The 19,666-nt window shown below is 35.3% G+C and overlaps 1 protein-coding gene across 4 annotated transcripts in view; it reads left to right on the top strand.

Annotated features, from left to right (window-relative positions):
* ABHD17B (abhydrolase domain containing 17B, depalmitoylase) overlaps window positions 1–19,666 on the top strand; it is a 59,291-nt gene that overhangs the window by 6,325 nt on the left and 33,300 nt on the right. Inside the window, exon 2 of one of the 4 annotated variants that reach the window (XM_004464942.5) lies at window positions 5,326–5,363. The exons of 2 other annotated variants lie outside the window; for them this stretch is intronic. The gene's annotated coding sequence lies outside the window, so the exon portion shown is untranslated. Of the gene's footprint in view, window positions 1–2,854; window positions 2,906–5,325; window positions 5,364–19,666 lie in introns of those variants that run through there. One more of the 4 variants, XM_058301672.2, reaches the window with a different exon arrangement.

Below are 19,666 nucleotides of genomic sequence, written 5' to 3' on the forward strand. Positions count from 1 at the left end.
GACAGAAGGATAATCTGTGGGAAAAATAAGGACCTTTGAAGAGATTGTCAGAGAGCCCAAGTTTGGAGATTAGTTTCAAGAAGAAGGGAATGGGTAGTCATTATGTAATCTGAAGAGTGAAAAAATACCTATTGCACTTCAACATTTTAAGAGACTATCAGTGATTCTAAATAGATAAGTTAATGTTAGATCATAATTCATTTGGGGCCTTATGGGGGAATATCGGTGAGAAGTAAAGAAGTTTGATTTTCAAGGACACTCAGATGGTAGTTAGAATCTAGATATAGATGCACACATACTTTTTTTTTTTTAAGAAAAGAATCTTGAATATGTTTATGCACAGAAGGGAAAAAACCAGTAGGGTGGGAAAGGCTGGAAGATACAAGAAAGAGTAGGGATAACTGATTAGGTGGGTCACTGAAGATGCTAGAGATAGTGGAATCCTCCAGAATAAGTGTGGAGGGATTAGTCATGAGGAAGTGAGGACTGTTCTCATCAAGAGGGAAAAGGGTATCGGGATTTGATTAGTTTTTAGGGCCCAAAAGATAATATCAAAAACATGCCTCTTCCAAGTAAGACAACTTATTTTCTTGCATTAAGTACGCTAGGAATTTAAATCTTGTCTCATTTAATCCTCCTGGGAGCTCTTCAAAGTTTACAGATGAGAAAATAGGAGAAATAATTTGCCTAACACTGCACAACTACAAAATGCTGTGTTTCAATGCATTTATGTCTAATTCCAAAGCCCAGTAGTTCTAAAATTTTGACTTCAAGGGACCAGTTAAATTTCAAAATAAATAAAAGGCTACCAATTTTAGGTTTTGCCCAGTAAAATCACTTCACAAAAATAAAACCTAATGCCTATCATCATTGATTTGTTTGTTTTTGGTTATTTTTACAAAGAAAATACTTTTTTTGTTGTTCTAAGGAGGTACCAGGGATCAATCCCAGGACATCATACACAGGCAGCAGGCATTCAACCACTTGAGCTACATCCGCTCCCCAAGAAAATATATTTTAAGTAGGAAGAGCATAATCTCAGAATAGAAAGCAGCCCTTTAAATTAAATGTATTAAATTCACTGTATGTTTATCCTTTGCTTTTCTCATTTTGCCATGCCAAAGAATGGTAAAAATTTTTATCATAGACCAGCACCTGTCCTCAAACCACCCTTGCCGGGAAATAATCATGAAATGTTCATTTTATATGCAAAAATATAATACAGTATTATATATTATTTATAACAACAAATATTAGTTCAGTAGAACTAATTATATATTTCCCATTTTTTCTTTCGTATGTCATCTTGCTGCAAATTGGTTTCAAAGAATTCTCATCACCAAATTTCTAAGAAATTAATAATTAACAGGAGCAACTCTGAGAAATATTTACCACTAACTTACAAACTATTTTCTCTTGTTAATTTAGATACCAGTTATTTCTTATGGCTTAAGAAATTGCTGAATGCTACTGTGAATATTTCCAGAAAATAGGAAATCAGCTTGCTCTAACAGTATTTTTGTATCACTGTTTACTACCCTGCCTTCTCCCCATTTTGGAATATTTGTGTTATATGCATAAACTCATTTGCTTATTAACCAGCTATAACAATATATCTTTAACCTACATGTATGTAACTCATTGTTTTAGGCTTCCTACCTAGGAAGGATTGCGCTAGCTCCGTGTTCTGTGTAAGTCTGAAGTTCTCCTTGTACTCGTGATGGCACTGGAAAGTAATGAGAAGTAATACAGGAAAAATCAATATTCAGCGGCTTACAGCCATCATTACTGCCAGCATTCGCCTTCACTAAGCCTTGGAGAATGTGGACATGGTTAGCAGAGCATATGCTAGTATCCTTGATTTTGGTGCTGAAGGTGGAAAAGGGAGGAATCTTGGGTTCTTGCCATCTGAATATCCTAGACACTGGGTGTTCTACTTTCAGGTTTGAGAGAGGAAAGTCTCCACTAGTTGAAGGTCTGCAGCAACTGCAATTGACCACCCTGACTAAAAAGGCAAGGCAAGCCCCTTGAAAGGAAAAATTGCTACCCTTGTGATGTTGTTATGGTATTCATTGATACCTAATCACTTAGGGACACTGTTTTACTTGGGGCTAAAGGAGCAAACACTTATTTTAAAGGCCCAAATCAATTTCAATGAATGTGTCAAGGTTATAAATGCTTCCCAATAACACACATTTCATGAGGCATATTACATCATCTGAAAAGAAACTCTCAAATATGAGAGAATGTTCACTTTTTGCCAAAACAAAATTTAAATTACCTCAAAATAATTTATGATTAATAAGCTGTCTAAAATATTTCCCAAATTAATCATTTAGGAAGAATTTCAACACTTGTTTTTGTCTTTTTGGCTACCATCTAAATGACACCTTTAATTCCAGCCTTGACAGGGAATACTTATGGTTTGAGCTATTACAGCTTTATCATCAGGAAATTAACAAATGTTGCAGGGAATGGGCATTAAACAGGTAAAACATATCTACAGTTAACAAATTAGGTTATACATGTGGTAATTGTCCTCAACTTAATGGTCTGTTGATTAAACTTCCTTTCTTAGGAATTTTAGGGGTTTTTTTTAATGCATAGACTCCAATATAAATAGAAACATGATTTGTTAGTTATCCAATTTACAGAGATTCAAGCCATAAATTCTGTATAATTTTGAATTATAGTTTTGAATCCTGTTTCAAAGTTAACAAAATTTTTTTTAATTATACCTAGTATTCTCAGATCTTTAGATATAATGACAAGTTCTTGTTTTCTTTACTTTCTTTTAGTTAATAAATTATTGATCAGGTGCTGCCTATATACTGCCAAACAAAATACATGTGATCGCTGAGCTCGAGTCTAGTGAAGACAATGGCATTAACAAGTAAGCTCACAGGTACATGGCCAGTGTCACAGTTTTCATCTATGAAGGCAAGGAACTGGGGCTATGAGAAAAAGAATAATAACCTAATATAGAATGGGGATCAGAAGGTGCCTCTGAAAAAGTGACATTTGAGAACAGAATAGGGAGAAGTCAAGAAAGGTAGCAAGGGAGCCAGTGTGGCTCAGTGGTTGAGTGTTGGCTTCCCACATACAAGGTCCTGGGTTCAATCCCCGGGCGTACCACAAAAATAAAGTTCTAAAAGAAAGGTAGCAAATTGTCCATGAATCCCTGATGTTGAAATAGTTTCAGACTTTCAAGGAACTGAAAAGTTGATGCAGGAGATGAACCATAGTGATGAAAGTTGAGAGTATCAAGAAAAGATTAAATGGGTAAGCAAAGGCTTGATCGTGCAAGGCCTTGAAAAACCTGTGAGGACATTTGATTTTATTACAAGTACCCAGGGAAGCCATCCAACAGTTTTTAAGCAGATCACCTTGTAGACTTCTATGTAGAAAAGAAATATCAATAGATAGGAAGACAGATGAATGGAAGAAATTCACATTTCCTCTCAAATACTTTTCAATTTGTTTACTTACACATTTAGAGTTTCTCCTTTTGTTGTCTTCCTCTGTGTAAACCCTGGCCAATCCTTTCATTTCCAAAATCCAGGAACTAATACAAAAGGGTAGAAAAGTTAATCCTCAATAAATGTAAAGAATTGCATGTGTTCTCATCTAGAATGAGGAATTATAAAATTTCAATGACTTGCCAGTTGAATTGTCTATGTTTTTATATTTAGACTTTAAGATACTAATGAAAATTCTGCCTATATGATATGGTTTTAACTTTTTAATAAGGCTTCCTCAGGTTTTACTGTTTTTTTTTCTTTAAATGCCATATTTAGGTGTTAGATATGCCCAGTATTTTTTTTTTAACAGAATGTAGCATCAATTTCCTTTTCAGATGGGGCAAGGAGAGGAAAGAGTTATATCTAGTTGTGTGAAGAGAAGTAATGTGAGCATATAATATGATGCCAAAAAACCTGGACAATTTACAGAGGAGAAGGAGGACTTAGTATAATAGTGTTCTTCCTAGAAAAGCTCTAACTCCCTTTTTTTTTTTTTTTTAAGTGGGAATCCCCCTATTTTTTAAGATTTATTTTATTTATTTTTTGCTTATTTATCCCCCCTCTCCCCCAGATGGTTCTCTGATTTGTCTGCTCACTCTCTCCAGGAGGCACCAGGAACCAAACCCAGAACCTCCCACATGGGAGGCAAGTGCCCAGAAACCGGAGCCACATCCACTCCCCCATTTCTGTCTTTAACATTAAAATGAGGCAGTTGAAGACAGAAAGCTCATTTTAAGTAGAATTCTAGCTAGAACTTAAAATGCCTAATTCCTGGGCTGGAGCTCTTTCAATTTCTTTTAGTGTTAAAATAAGGTATATATCATGTGAAAGAAGTTCTTCCAAAGGTAAAAGTTGTACACAATGCAAAAAAAAATCACCAGGTGAGTTTATTATTTCTTTGGTAACTTTATATGTGTGTGGCATCCATGACTAAAATGATATTCAAGATAATTTTTAGTAACCCAGTCGGGTGACTTTTAGAAGGATAAAATGAACTACCTGTTTTAAATGTTTTCTTTCTTCCTCATCTTAACTATATAGTAGACATTCTCTAGACAAAAACTAAAAGCTCAGTCTTTCAGATTCTTCTCAAATCAGTGGTGAAGGATTTGCCTCAACATATTTTTTTTCCTGGTTCCTTTTTCCTTTCTCACTCCCCAGTTGGATTATCCTGGCATAGAGTTTCAAAACCATTGTTCTCTTGTCAACTTTGGCTAAAATACTTTTCAGACCTACCCTAAAAGTTGTCCTCTCTTTGGAAACCAAACAAAAATTAATTCACTTTGTTTTCTAGCTTGCTACTTGTCTCTTTTGAAAAGAATATGAAACAAAATTTTCGTTAACAGAAATATCTATTAAATCAAGATTGTCTTTTATTTTGCATTATAGAAAGTTACGTATGTTACTAAATTTGAGAAATACAGTTAAGTATTGATATTTAACTAAAGGATGTGGTTTATGTGTTGCAATATACATTACATAAATAATTTATTTTAATTTTTATTTTCTTAGTATGAGTGTGTTTGACATACCTCCAGGGAGCAGGTTGAAATGTTGAAATGTGTGTCTGCTTTTAAAGTGTCTTTTTTAAAATCTTGAAATTTAAATACATAAAATTCTTCAATCTACCTTGATCATTCTAAATATTCAAAACAATCCTGTTTTTAAATGTCTCTAGACAAAGTGCTGGCACAAATTTTTTCTCACTTTCCTCATTTTTATATTGCATTTCTCTCTTCCATGATAAAAACTGCTTATTCCTGCTGTTAAAAACATGATTTTTTCCCCTTCCTGTTTTCTCCAGATTGCTGATCTAAGTCTTCAGCACAGTCAAATGTCAAGGTAAATCCAAATCTGTTTATATGCTATAGCCAAAATAACTGCATCCTTCTACCTGTCCCGTGCTATAATGATTTTCGGTTGCCTACTTTATTGGACATAGATTTGTTTTTAAGGTCATCGTTATCTAATCGCACCCTTTCCCAGTTTGCTTTCCTCTTTTCTAATAGGCACCCTTCATTTTAGTTTTGTCTCACTATCATACTTCACACATGTTATTGATTACCAATTTATGAAGGACCACTAAGCCAGTTACCTTTTTTATTCAAATGAGGGAACAGTGGTTAAATGATTTGCCCAAGGTCTTGAAGAAGACCCACTCAGTCTGTTATATGTTGTTCTTACTTTCTATAATTAAGCTTTTATCCTTTTCTTTGAAATGATTATTTGAGTTCTTGTTTGCATCCTGAAGAAAATATGCATAAAAGGCAGGATTTCCATGTTTGAAGAAATATAGTAAAATGTTTATGTTCAGGCCAGGAAAGGAATTAAGCACAAGAAACAAATGTTACACGTCTTCCAAAAGTAGTGGTATTTCTTCAAACCCTTATTTATAGATGAGTATGTTTAACAGGCAGCAGCTGGCAGTCAAAGGAAAAGGAAGTGGTGGGGATGGCAGTTTGTGTAGATGGCCCAACTATTAGTGAGGATTGACTGGCATATTACATAAGAGAGTTAATGATTCTTGTTATAGAATGTTATATTATGATTGCATAAATACCATAGTTCCCTGTATCCTTACTAAAAAGGTATCATGTAAAGGAGAAGGAATATACTTTTTATACTGCTTGTCATGCAGTTCTTGTGATTCTTCTGTCCCAATGCTTGATAAACATACTGCTTTCTAAATATTATGTAAACAGTTGGAATTGTACTCCTGGTTTCACGTGTTTTTTTTTCTAGTATGCTTAAACAGATTTATCTCTGCTCTGCTGCTCTGCATTGCTTTACTAAATAAGTGGTAAGAGTAAAACTGAATTTAAATAACCTAAATTTCACTCCTTCATAAAAGGAACATTTTTAAAGAGTAAATCTCAGTGCAAGCTCATGGAAGAGCATATTATTTTGAGAATTTTTAGTACTTGTATGTAATTTTGAGCCATTTGTGTTTTCCGTCTATTAATATATAAATAATGCCACCATAAGAAAATCAGGTGAATTTTTTTTCCTTTCAAAAAGAAGTATCTAAACAAAAGACTGAATTAAAAAATAAAGGCTAAAGAAACCAAAGGTTAGAACTAGGATACATTTTAAGGGAAAGCTCAAGAATCCAAAAAACATTTTGAGAAGGATTAAGTGTTTTTGTTTTTTTTTTAATAAGAGAAATTGTGAGCTTACAAAACAAACATACATAATCCCATACATCACCCTTTCACCAATACCTTACATTGTTCTGGAGGACCTATTATAAATTATGAAATAACATGATCAGATTAATTATTATCACTATGATCTGTACTACTCTTAAGCCTCTTTTTAACAAGTAATTTTTATTGATACATTCTAATAAAGCATACAGTTCCTCCAAAGTGTGTTCAGTCAGTGGTATTTGGTATAATCACATAGTTGTGCATTTATCACTTCAGTCATTATTAGAGCACTTTGACTATTTCAGTAATAATAAAGAACAGGCAAACTAGCAAGAAAATTCTTCACCTCTCAATCTGTTTCCCCTGTGTACATAGCTGCTATTTATTTCTGGTTATTCTTGCACAATTATTTATCTATTAAGCAGTTTTATTGAGATACATTCACATACCATATGATCTATCCAAAGTATACAATCAGTGACTTTTAGTATCAAAATGTGCATTCATCATCACAAAAAATTTTAGAATTATTTCATTAAAAGAAAAGTAAAATTAAAAACAAAAATTTTTTTAAAAACTCCACATCCCTTAGCATGCCTTCCTTAGCCCAACATAACCACTAATCAAATTTCATCTTTATAAATTGATTTATATTTACATTTTATATAAATGGAATCATATAACATGTTACACAATATGTTTAGTTTATAGTAACTCAGTTATACATTATTTGCCCTTTTGTAGCACTCTTGCTTCATGCAACATAATATCTTCCAGATTCATCCATGTTGTCATATGCTTTACAACTTCATTTCTTCTTACAGATGCATAATATTCCATTGTGTAAATACACCACAGTTTATCCAGTCATCAGTTTTTGGATACCTGCATGGTTTCTAACTTTTGGCAATTTGTGAATAATGCCACTGAAAATCGGTGTGCAGATGTCTGTTCATGTCTCTGTCTCAGATCTGGGTATATACCATGTAGTGGTATTGAGGGGTCACATGACAGATCTATATTCAACTTCTTTAGGAACTGCCAAACAGTTCTCCACAGTGGCTGTACCAGTCTGCATTCCCACCAGCAGTGAATAAGTGTTCCTTTCTCTCCACATCCTCTCCAGCAATTGTAGTTCTGTCTTTTTAATAGTGGCCATTCTAATAGGTGTAAAACTGTATCTCATTGTATTACTGATCTGCATTTCCCTAATCATTAGTGATGTTGAACACTTTTTCATTCATTTGGTTTTTTGGGGTTTTTTGACCATTTGTATTTCTTCTTTGGATAAATGTTTATTCAAGTCTCTTGACCATTTTTTAATTGGGTCATTTGTCTTTTTATTCATTTGTTGCATCTCTTTAAATATCATGGATATTAGGCCCTTATCGGACGTGCAATTTCCAAATATTTTCTCCCATTGAGCCAGCTACCTTTTACCCTTTTGACAAGGTCTTGTGAGGTGCAAAAGTGTTCAATTTTGAGGCGGTCTCATTTATTTTATCTTTCGTTGCACATGCTTTAGGTGTAAGGTACAAGAAACCACCACCTACTACAAGATGTTTCCCTACATTTTCTTCTAGTAGTTTTATAGTCTTGGCTTTTATATTTAGTTCTTTGGTCCATTTTTAATTGATTCTTGTATAGGGAGTGAGATAGGGGTCTTCTTTCATTATTTTGGTAATAGATATCCAGTTCTCCCAGTACCATGTGTTGAAGAGACTGTTTGGTCCTGTTAACATGGACTTGGTAGGTTTGTCAAAAACCAGTTGACAATAGAGGTGAGGGCTTATTTCTGGACTTTAAATTCTGTTCCACTAATGGATATGTCTGTCTTTATGCCAGTACCATGCTGTTTTGACCACTGTAGCTTTGTAATATGTTTCAAGTTCAGGGAGTGAAATTCTTCCCAGGTCACTCTTCTTTTTTGGAATGCTTTTGGTTATACAAGTGCACTTGCCCTTCCAGATGAATTTGGTAATTGCCTTTTGTATTTCTGTAAAGTAGGCTGTTGGAATTTTGATTGGTATTGATTTAATCTATAAATCATTAGGATTGAAATCTTCATAATATTAAGTCTTCCAATCCATAACACAAAATGCCTTTCCATTTGTTTAGGTCTTCATTGATTTCATGTAGCATTGTTTTATAGTTTTCTGCATATAGGTCCTGTACTTCTTTGGTTAAATTAATTCCTAGGTATTTGAGTCTTTTTGTTGCTATTGTAAATAGAATTTCACACACCCCATCCCCCACTTCCTCCTCAGGATGTTCAATGCTAGTGTAAAAAATATTACTGATGCTGATCTTGTATCCTGAAACTTTGCTTGAACTCATTTATTAGCTCAAGCAGCTTTATTGTAGATATTTCAGAATTTTCTAAATATAGGGTCATGTCATCTGCAAATAGTTTTATTTTCTCTTTTCCTATTTGGATGCCTTTTTTTTTTCCCTTGTCTAATTGCTCTATCTAAAACTTCTAGTACAGTGTTGAATAACAGTGGTGACAGTGGGCATCCTTGTCTTATTCCCAATCTTAGAGGGAAAACTTTCAACCTTTCCCCATTGCGTATGATATTGGCTATAGGTTTTTCATATATCCCTTCTATCGTATTGAGGAATTTCCCTTCTATTCTTTTCTTATTCTTTACTCCCAATGTACTTTATTTTTTTTTAATTTATTTTTTATTTCTTTAAAGATACTTAGATTACACAAAATGTTACACACACAAAATAAGGGATTCCCGTATGCCCCACTCCCCACACCTCCCACCCTTCCCCATTTTCTTCTATTCTTACATTTTGAAGTGTTTATCAAGGGAGGATGCTGGATTTCGTTGAATGCCTTTTCTATATCAATTGAGATGACCATGTGGTTTTTTTTCCTTCAGTTTGTTAATGTGGTTCATTGCATTAATAGATTTTTCTTACGTTGAGCAAGCCTTGCATACCAGGAATAAATTGCACTAGGTCATGATATATAAGGTTTATACACTGTTGGATTTGATTTGCAAATATTTTGTTGAGAATTTTTACATCTTATGTTCAATAGAGAGAATGGTCTATAATTTTCTCATAGTGTCTTTTTCTTTCTGGTTTTGGTATTAGGGTGATGTTGGCTTCATAAAATGTGTTGGGTAATTTTCCCTCCTCTTCAAATTTCTGCAAGAGTTTAAACAGGATTGGTGTTAACTCTTTTCAAAATGTTTGGTAGAATTCACCTGTGAAGCCATCTGATCCTGGACTTTTCTTAATTGGGAGATTTTTGATGACAGATTCAGTCTCTTTTACTGTGATTGGCTTGTTCTTACATTTCTTGTAGCATCAGTGTAGGTTGTTTGTACATTTCTAGGAATTTGTCTATTTCATCTAGGTTGCCTAGTTTCTTGGCATACAGTTTCTCATAACATCCTCTTATGATCCTTTTTATTTCTGTGGGGTCAGTAGTAACTTCATATCATACATTTCTGATTTTATTTATTTGTGTCGTCTCTCTTTTTTTCTTTGTTAGTCTAGCTAGGGATTTTTCAATTTTATTGATCTTCTCAAAGAACCGGCTTTTGGTTTTGTTGATCTTCTTCTATTTTCTTGTTGTTGTTGTTCTCAATTTCATTTATTTCTGCTCTTATTTCTTTCCTTCTGCTCACTTTGGGATTGGTTTGCTGTTCTTTTTCTAGTTTCTCCAGTTGTTCAGTTAAATCTTCAAGTTTAGCTCTTTCTTCTCTTGGCATTTAAGGCTATAAATTTCCCTCTCAAGACTGCCTTCTCTGTATCCCACAAGTTTTGGTAAGTTGTGTTCTCCTTTTCATTTGTCTCAGTATATTTACTGATTTCACTTGCAATTTCTTCCTTGACCCACTAATTATTTAGGAGTGTTTATTTTTAGCCTCCATACATTTACAAATTTACCTTTTTCCTATCTTTTGGTTTCCAGTTTCATTCCACTATGATCTGAGAAGATTCTTTGTAAAATTTCAGTCTTTTTATATTTATTGAGAGCTGCACTGTGCCCTAACATGTGGTTTGTCCTGGAGAAGGATCCATTGGCTCTTGAGAAGAATGTATAACCTGCTAAGTTTGGATGCCGCATTCTGTATTTATCTGTTAGGTCTAATGAGTTTATCATATTGTTCAAGTTTTCTGTTTCCTTGTTGATCTTCTGTCTTGGTCTATCTTTGATGTGAGTGGTGTGTTGAAACTCCAGTGATTATTGTAGAGAAGCCCATTTCTCCCTTCTGTTTTGCCAGAGTTTGTTTCATGTATTGTGGGGTGCCTTGGGTAGGTTATATGTTCCTGTTAGATTGTCCCTTTTATTAATATATTATGACCTTCTGTATCTCTTACAACTTTTTTGCATTTAAAGTCTCATTTGTCCAGTATTAGTATAGCTACCCTTGCTCTTTTTTGGTTACTGTTTGCATGAAGTATCTTTTTCCAACTTTTCATTTTCAGCCAGTTTATATCCCTGGTCTAAGGCAGGGGGTCCTAACAAGGATTCCATGAGCTTGAATTGAAATTCAAAAAAATTATTCTTGTTGGGACTTATTGATATATTTATTAAATAATACACAGCATAGTGTGAACTTAGTAAGGGGTCCATAGTTTTCACCTGACTGACAAAATGATCCATGGAACAAAAAGGGTAAAGAACTCCTGGTCTAAGGTGAGTCTTTTGTAAGCAGCTTATGGGTGGCTTGTTTTTTTATCCATTCTGTCAGCCTATATCTTTTGATTGGGGAGTTTAATCCATTTGCTTTCAGTGATATTACTGTAAATGCATTATTTACTTTCACCATTTTATTCTTTGGTTTTCATATGGCCATATCATCTTTTCATCTGTGTTTTTACTCTTTTGGTTATTCTTTCTGCTGTTCTTTCTTTTATACTCTCCTCCAAGCCTATGTCTCTTGTCTTTTTCTTTCAGCCTCTATAAGGCTTCCTTTAATATTTCCTGCTAAGGTGGATTATTTTTTTACAAAATCTCTTAGTTTCTGTTTGTTTGTGAATATTTTATGTTTACCTTCATATTTGAAGAACAGTTTTGCTGGATAAAGAGTTCTCGGCTGGCAGTTTTTCTCTTTCAGTATCCTAATTGTATCATACCATTGTCTTCTCATCTCCATGGTTTCTGATGAGAAAGCCACACTAAGTCTTACTGGGCATCACTTGAATATGATGTTTTGCTTCTCCCTCACTGCTCTCAGAATTTTCTCTGTCTTTGACATTTGACATCTTTAGTAGTATGTGTCTTGGAGTAGGTCTATTCGGATTTATTCTGATTGGGGTACAGTGTACTTCTTGGACGTGTAAATTCATTTCTTTGATGATAGTTGGGAAATTTTCAGCTATTATTCCCTCAGATACTCTTCTGCCCCTTTCCCCTTCTCTTCTCCTTCTGGAACTCCCATGACATGTATGTTGCATTTTGTTTTCATTCAACCCCGTGAGCCCTTGCTCAATTTTTCCCATTTTTTATTACTCTTCTTTTCTCTCTTCAATTTCAGCCTTTCGATCTTCAGTATCGTGTGTGTGTGTGTGTGTGTGTGACCAGGACTGGGGATTGAGCCCTGGACCTCGTATGTAAGAAGCTGGTACTCAACCACTGAGCCACATCGGCTCCCTTGAGTTGTGTTTTTGTTTGTTTTTTTTTTTTTTGCCATTTGTTTGCTTATTGTTTGCTTTTTGTTTGGTTTTGGGAGCACCAGGAACCAAACCTGGAACCTCCCATATGGGAGGCAGGCACCCTCTTGAGCCATATCTTATCCTCTCTTTTATCACTTATTCTTTATTTTGCTGATCTATCCCTCTGATATGTTTTTGATCCCAGCTATTGTCTTTTGTTCCCGTGAGCTCTGTTACTTTTCTATTCAAGATTTCAAATGTTTCTTTGTGCTCACTCAGTGCCTTCTTGATGTCCTTTATCTCTTTTGCCATATTGTCTATCAGCTCACTAATTTGATTTTGGAAATTTGTGTATTCTTATTAATTCTCTCAAATCCTGCATCTCTTCTGAGGCTTTGATATAGTCTTTTCTTAGGCCATGTGTTCCATTTTCTTAATATGGCTTATAATTTTTTGCTGATGACTAGGCATCTGATTAGGATGGTAGTTTTCTCAGATGCTTGATTTCTTTCTCTTTTGTAGGGTTAGTGGCAGGAGGCTGTGTGTTACTGCTGCTCTTTGATTCTTGGTTCAACATGGATCATTAGGATTGTCCCTATTAGTTGCTCAAAACCAGACTCTGGATCCAGTAATGAGTTGTAGACCTACCTCCTAGGGTTTTGGGGAAGGAGGCTATAAAGGCAGGAAAAAACCTCTATTACATAGTTTCAGTTTTCTCATACGCACTTTCTTGGTCTGCCAGCAGATGGCAGTCTTTGGCAGCCCTCTCAGGTCAGTGCCTGGTCAGCGTGTGTTCACTGCAACACTGACTGGATCAGTGTGATATAGGTCCTACCTAGAGGCTAAGAACCTTGTAATTCAAACTTTCTTAGAGACAGTTCTCCAACTTTTGCCGGCAGCCTCCTCCCTTTTCCTGGGTAGGAAATAATTGCACTCCCCTCTGTGTCTTCAACCATCAATCTTGGTTAGTAGAGAGGGAGATTGAGAGGGTTGGATTTCATTAGTCCCTTGCAGCAAACAAAAGCTGAGTCAGCCTTAGGCTGTGTCCATCTCTCTCCCCTTTGCTGGGGCAGTGGATCTCTGGAGCCCCCTTCGTCTGTAGCCAGCTCAGAGGGCTGAAAATTCTAAAGTGTCTTTAGTGTAGGGGAGGGTACCAGCAGTAGCAGCTGCTGGTTTTACCTCACATTTTTGCCATTGCAATTCCCCTCCTTTCTGGGCAGTGTCTGGCCTTCACCTGGTGTCTTAAACCCTAGAAGATCTTCTTCCAGGCTGTTTCAGCCTCTCCTCTAGCTGTTTTTTCTGGAACACAAGAGAGTCCTGTGTCTTTCTAGTCCACCATCTTCCTGGAAGTCCAAGGGATAAAGTATTACCTTGCTTCAGCAGTTCATTCTGTTTAGACACTGGCTCTTGTTAGTCCTTCTTAACTATTTTATACTTATATTCGAAATTACAAAGCCTATATGTTAGAATAAATTTCAGGTGTCATCTAACCCAATGCTTGGTCTTAGAGATAAAGGAGAAATGGCTTACCTAATGTATCAGAGGTGGTTAGTGCCAGAGTTTGGACCAGAATCTAGATCACCTCATTCATGGACCAAGGTTCTTTATACAATATTATACCGGTTACTGAAATTCAAGAAAAAAGGGAAGGAGGAAATCTGATTCATTATTAGAGCAAGACAGTAGTTGTGGTTCATATTTCTATGTGCTCTTCTAATTTTTAAAATAACTGAATTTGAGCATTTTTTCATCCTTATTTGTGGCAAGGGACACATGATTTTCTCTAACCCTTGATATTGTTATAGCCTCAGTTTTATAGCTTAGGAAATAATTTTTCCTTTGCATGATGACTTTATGTCATATGTAGAACAAGGTTACAAGAAATGTAATGATATGGAGTGGAAGAAGCCCTCTAAGCCAACTGTTACTAATTAATTTTATAATTTATGCATGGAACTGCTTGTATAAGGAGGGAGAGATTCGTAGCTTTTTTTTCAGGTTAACCTTTAGGTAAGAAGGGCAGATGAGTCACACATTAATCAACACCTGAAATTCTTTCTAATTATAAATTCCTTTCTCCCATAAGAGACTGAAAGATTTTGTTATTGTTCCCTATTTCTTCCTGGGAATATACAACTGGGTACCCTAAAGAGTATTCTATGACATTTTCTATATAATCAACCCCAACACTGCTAAAACAAGGTACTTATTTTCCTAACCTAATTCAGCTTCTTCATTTCAGAAAAGCAACCCTTTTTTCTGCACCAACATGAAATGAAAGTGTTTATATGAGCTTGACCAGTTTGCTCTGTATCCATTTACTCTATTTTCCTATTTTTCTTTTTAATCTTCTCATTTGCCATTAACATGGGAAGGGGGGTCTAGTCCCGTGTCTTTAGGAAGGAGTATGTATGTTTTTGGGGAGAAAAGAATATGTCCCATGTTCTTTGATTGACATTGTACTGGTAATCTTAGTACCTTTTAAACAGTATTCTAGCAGGGAAAGCTGACAGCCTTACTCTAAAAATCTGGCAGCTCCTTATATTCACAGGCTGAAATTCTAACCCTCTTCCCTCTTCAGTATCTGTCAGTCTACCTCCAGTAAGGATTAGAGGTATATTTTTTAGAAGTATGATGTCTTGGCCAAGTTCTCTAAAGCCTCTGATGGGTAGGAATAGAGCTACAGATATGCCTTAATGCCCATGTATTAGTCAGCTAAAAGGGGGTGCTGATGCAAAGTACCAAAAATCTGTTGACTTTCATAAAGGGTATTTATTTAGGAGTAGAAGCTTATGGTCACAAGGCCCTAAAGAGTCCAACTCAAGGTATCATAAGGGATACTTTCTCACCCAAAATCTGTTGCCACATGTTGAGGCAAGATGGTGTGTGAAGTCCGCAAGACTTCAGCTTTCCTCTTTCTTCTTAAGGCTCTCTGGTCCCAGCATTCTTCCAGTGCCAGCTGTAGGCTAGGCTAGGGCTAGTCTCTTCCTCTGGGGCTCCTTTATTTCTGGGCTCAGCTGCTCTGGTCTCTTCACAAGGTCACTTGTAAACTATCAGGTTCGTATCTCTTTCCAGGACCTCTGTCATGTCTAATGAGCTGTGTATCTTCTCTATGTTCTCCTGTGTGTCTTCTTCCATAGGAGAGTCTGTTTTATCAGACTCTCACTGGGACTCAACACTGAGTCGCACTCTAATGACACAGTTGAATCAAAGCCCTAATCTTAACATAATCAGATATCTCAGCTGAATCTTATACTAAAGGTCTTACACCCAGAGGAATAGACCAATTTGCAAGCATAATCAAATATCTTTTTTTGGAATTCATAAATAATATCAAATTCCCACAGCCATTGTGAAGACCAGTCTGCTACCAGAGGTATAATCTAGGTTGTATACAATGGCAAAATGAAAAAAAGAAATTGAAATCAGGAGTACAAAGTAGAAATTCCTATCTAGAGCTGAGATTATTAATCATATAGAAGTGAAGTGTGGATTGGGTAAGCATTTTACGTAAGGCACAGATAGGTTAATATCCAGTTTAATTTTTGTGACTGAACTACTTCAGTGAAAAAGGGAAGGGTTCTTTTTGATTGATTGATTGATTGATTGATTGATTGATTGATTGATTTACTTACTTTTTTCTTTTTGGAGGTACCAGGCATTGAACCCAGGACCTCGTACATGGAAAGCAGGCACTCTCAACCAGTGAGCTATACCCACTCCCTGGAAGGGTTCTTTTAACTTTCCAAATACCTTACATTGGAAATTAAGAATAAAATACTGCAGCCATTCTGGATTGTGTGAGTGGTAAAGGTTGAGAAACCTAAAATGAATATGAAACAGAAATCTTTACCCAGGAACCTCCAAATTTAGGGGGAATGAGATTTCTAGGTCCCTCTTATTAAATATTTGGATCCTTTGTCCAAAAATTTTGCATATAGTTTCTCGGGCCATGTAACTCCTGAAACGTCTCCTTGAACCTCAGATATCTTTAATAGTGCTTTTGTTCTCTAAGCTAATTTTTAGGTTCAACCCCAAGCTGATCTTTTGTAGAATTGATTAAATAGTACCTAGCTCAGAACCACTGAAATATAAGGGTTAGTCCAAAGGTATGGGAGCAATATACAGTATTATATTACTTTGATATATTATCATTTTCAAGTAGAGGGTATTAATAAAAAACAGATCATTAAGCATTAAAATAGTGACTGGGTATCATAACAGAGACTGAAGCATGAGATATGGTTTTCAAATTATCCATGCTCTGCAGAGAGATAATGTAATACTTCATTACCTCACATGTCTATATTAGGTCATAGCTTCCTTTCCCCAGCCCTAGATTTAGTTTCATTTATATCCAGACCACTTACAGTTTATGTAAGAGGGCAGAATGAGCAGCAATGAGAGCAATTCCTAAATTGTCATTTGATTAAGTTTGCCAGAGTTGAGATTCTCCACATTAGTATTCTTCAAAAGGCTGGAGAATATTGAGAATAAGTACAGAAAACAGATAATTCAGCCCTGAGAGACATATATGCCCATTTGACCAAAACAGAGGCCTTAGGCATGTGAGTACTTATCTAGCCACAGTCCTTGAGGGGTTGTAATTTACTTCTTAGCTTCTTGATAGCTAATAACACCTCCCTGATGGGCTGCCGATGAAACCCATAAATATGCTGTTGACATTGTGTGAAGACAGAAGATAAAACTTCACACAATATGTAGTCATGGGAGTAATGATTTCTACTCAACCCTAGCCATAAAAGATAGAAAGGGGAGCAAGTGCTTCTGAAGAAAGGCTGCTTCTGGGGCCCTTTCCATACCCCTGGGTTTCCTCTTTAACATCCTTAAGCACACCTCCCATTACCCTTAGTGGCAACTTGTTGAATCGTGATAAGTTTTAGTCTCACTGTGTGCCCACTGGGTTAGCATAAAGTCTACATAGCTTCCCAGTAAGTCATCTACCATGGCCTTAACACCTAATTCCAAGAGAAGTTAAGAATTTTTTTCAGGTGTATGAAAAGTCTAAAATGAAACATAAAAAGAAGAATGGACTGGACTCAGCCATTCTGGGTAACTTCCTGGTTAGAAATAAGGCATTTCAGATGGCTTATCCTTGTTCAAATGGCCTGTCACCCTGAAATATAAGGAGGATTGTTGTGCTTCCTGCCAGTAAGCATATACATTGGCTTCAGATCCTCATAGGGCTCCCAGATTGGGTAGGGAAGGGGGAAAAAAGTAGAACAGTGCACAAAGGATACAGAACTGTGGCTGGAATCACAGCCAGTGCAGTAAAGAAAAGATAAGAGAATGAGAACTTAAAAGTGGTGATATACAAAGTCAGTATTCATTGCATTTCTATACATCAGCAAAGAATTAGAAAATAGAATTTTTTAAAGGATCTACGTAATTAGAGATACCTTGCTCAGGAATATAGAAACTCAAAATTGTCAGGTCCTCCGAAATTGATTCCTAGGTTCATTGTCATTCATTAACAGATTATCACCTACATTAATTAAAGTATCAAATTTAATCCAAATGACAGAACCCCATGGGATGGATATGTAGATATTCTTGCAAACTGATGACACCTTTGAGAGCAGTTTTGATTCATTTTAGGTACATTTTAAGAAATAGAAATTTAACAGTGGTGACGCATATCTCCAAAGACTTCCTAGAAGTCCTTTTTGCCTTTAAAAAAGTGACTTGAAATTTTTCAGGAAAAGAGAATGAAAAAGCTCTGAATTTAGAGATACCAGTCCAAGTTTTGTATTTTGCCATCTCGTAGCCAAGGCCATTTCCTTCCTTTTTCCCCAAGTATGTCCTCTAACATATTCTGAATAGCTCTATCATTTTCATTTTTTCATCCAATATTAGGAAGTAATAGATTTTTTTGCATGTGAAATGGAAAGGTCTTCCTTGTTTTTGTTTTTCCACTGGACTCACTACAATCCTCTCCATGTTCACACTTCAGCAAAACATTTCACTCCTGTATTCTCATGTTTAAAGCATGGACATTAAACTTGTTTAAAGCATGGACTCTATATAGGACTTAGCAACATAAGCTTTTGCTTTTTGGGAGCAAATAAAAATATCTACCTGTTAAAAAAAAAAAAAAAAAACTTGTACTCTAGACCTAAACTGCTCAGTATGAATCCTGGCTTCACCTTTTACTATCATTGTGATCTTGGGGCAGTTAAACTTCTCATAGTTTCCGCATCTGTAAATGGTAGAAAATAATAATATCAATCTCATAGAATTATTTCAGGAATTAAATATGGTTAATATTTACAGAGCATTTAGAACAGAGCCTCTAAAATGCTATATATGTCCGTGTGTGTTGGTAAATAAACACTACCATGGCTTTCATAACTAACAGAATTTCAAAATTTCATATTTAGATTCTTCAGTGCCAAATACAAAGATAATTTTGTTTTATACTTCAGTTCTGCTAACATTGGTTTTGACTATCTTCTGTGTGGTAGCCATTGCTAGGTGTTAGGTATACTTGAATTTAAAGATGCCTTTTAATAAATAACTCTGTACACGTGGAGTGGTGTGCCTCAGTGGTTGAGCACCTGTTTTACATATATGAGGTCCTGGGTTCAATCCCTGGTACCTCCTTTAAAAAAAAAAACCATAGAATAGAATTTAACTTGTTTTATTTTAGGAACTTAAATGTATTTTAAATACTGCTTGTAAAATATTAACTTATGAAAATTTATGATATATATAATTCAGTTAAAATTTAATTTAAAATGTTAATTCAGTTTATTTTATATGCATATAATATAGAAGTTGCTAGATATAGCATCTGTTTTGTTTCCATTTAATGGGAAGAAATAATTTGAACAAAATTAATCTTCATAAGAATAAAATATACTTTTCAAAACATTGTTTCCATACTGTGCCAGAAGAGAAATCATTCCTATTGGGAAGAGAACTGTGGGAAATGGAAACCTCTCTTGCCCATTCACAACGATGTCTGCCCTCCTCCCCACTGCCAAAAAAAATTCCAATTTGTTACATTTAACTCATTAAATATATATTAATGGGCTTGTTTAGGTGGTTTTTTTTTTTAATTGGTGGAGAAAACATAGAAAGCTTCTGAAGTTTTTCAAATTATAAATTTCTTCACTATTTCACATGCTGTTGAAGAGTGAACAAATCTAAACCTTATGAGAATGAAAAGGAAGCTGAAGTTTTGAAATTAGAAGAGACCTTAATATCTAATTAAAACTTCTCATTTTTTTTTTAAAAAGGCAAATGAGGTATAAAAAGATTGACTTCCCTAAAGTCACCAGCATTTAGTAGTAAAACTAGACCTAAAAGCTGGGTCTCCATGTTACTGTTTTTTGTACTACCCTGCATTAT

The sequence above is a fragment of the Dasypus novemcinctus genome, chromosome 8 (assembly GCF_030445035.2).
Source record: "Dasypus novemcinctus isolate mDasNov1 chromosome 8, mDasNov1.1.hap2, whole genome shotgun sequence".
Taxonomy (NCBI): domain Eukaryota; kingdom Metazoa; phylum Chordata; class Mammalia; order Cingulata; family Dasypodidae; genus Dasypus; species Dasypus novemcinctus.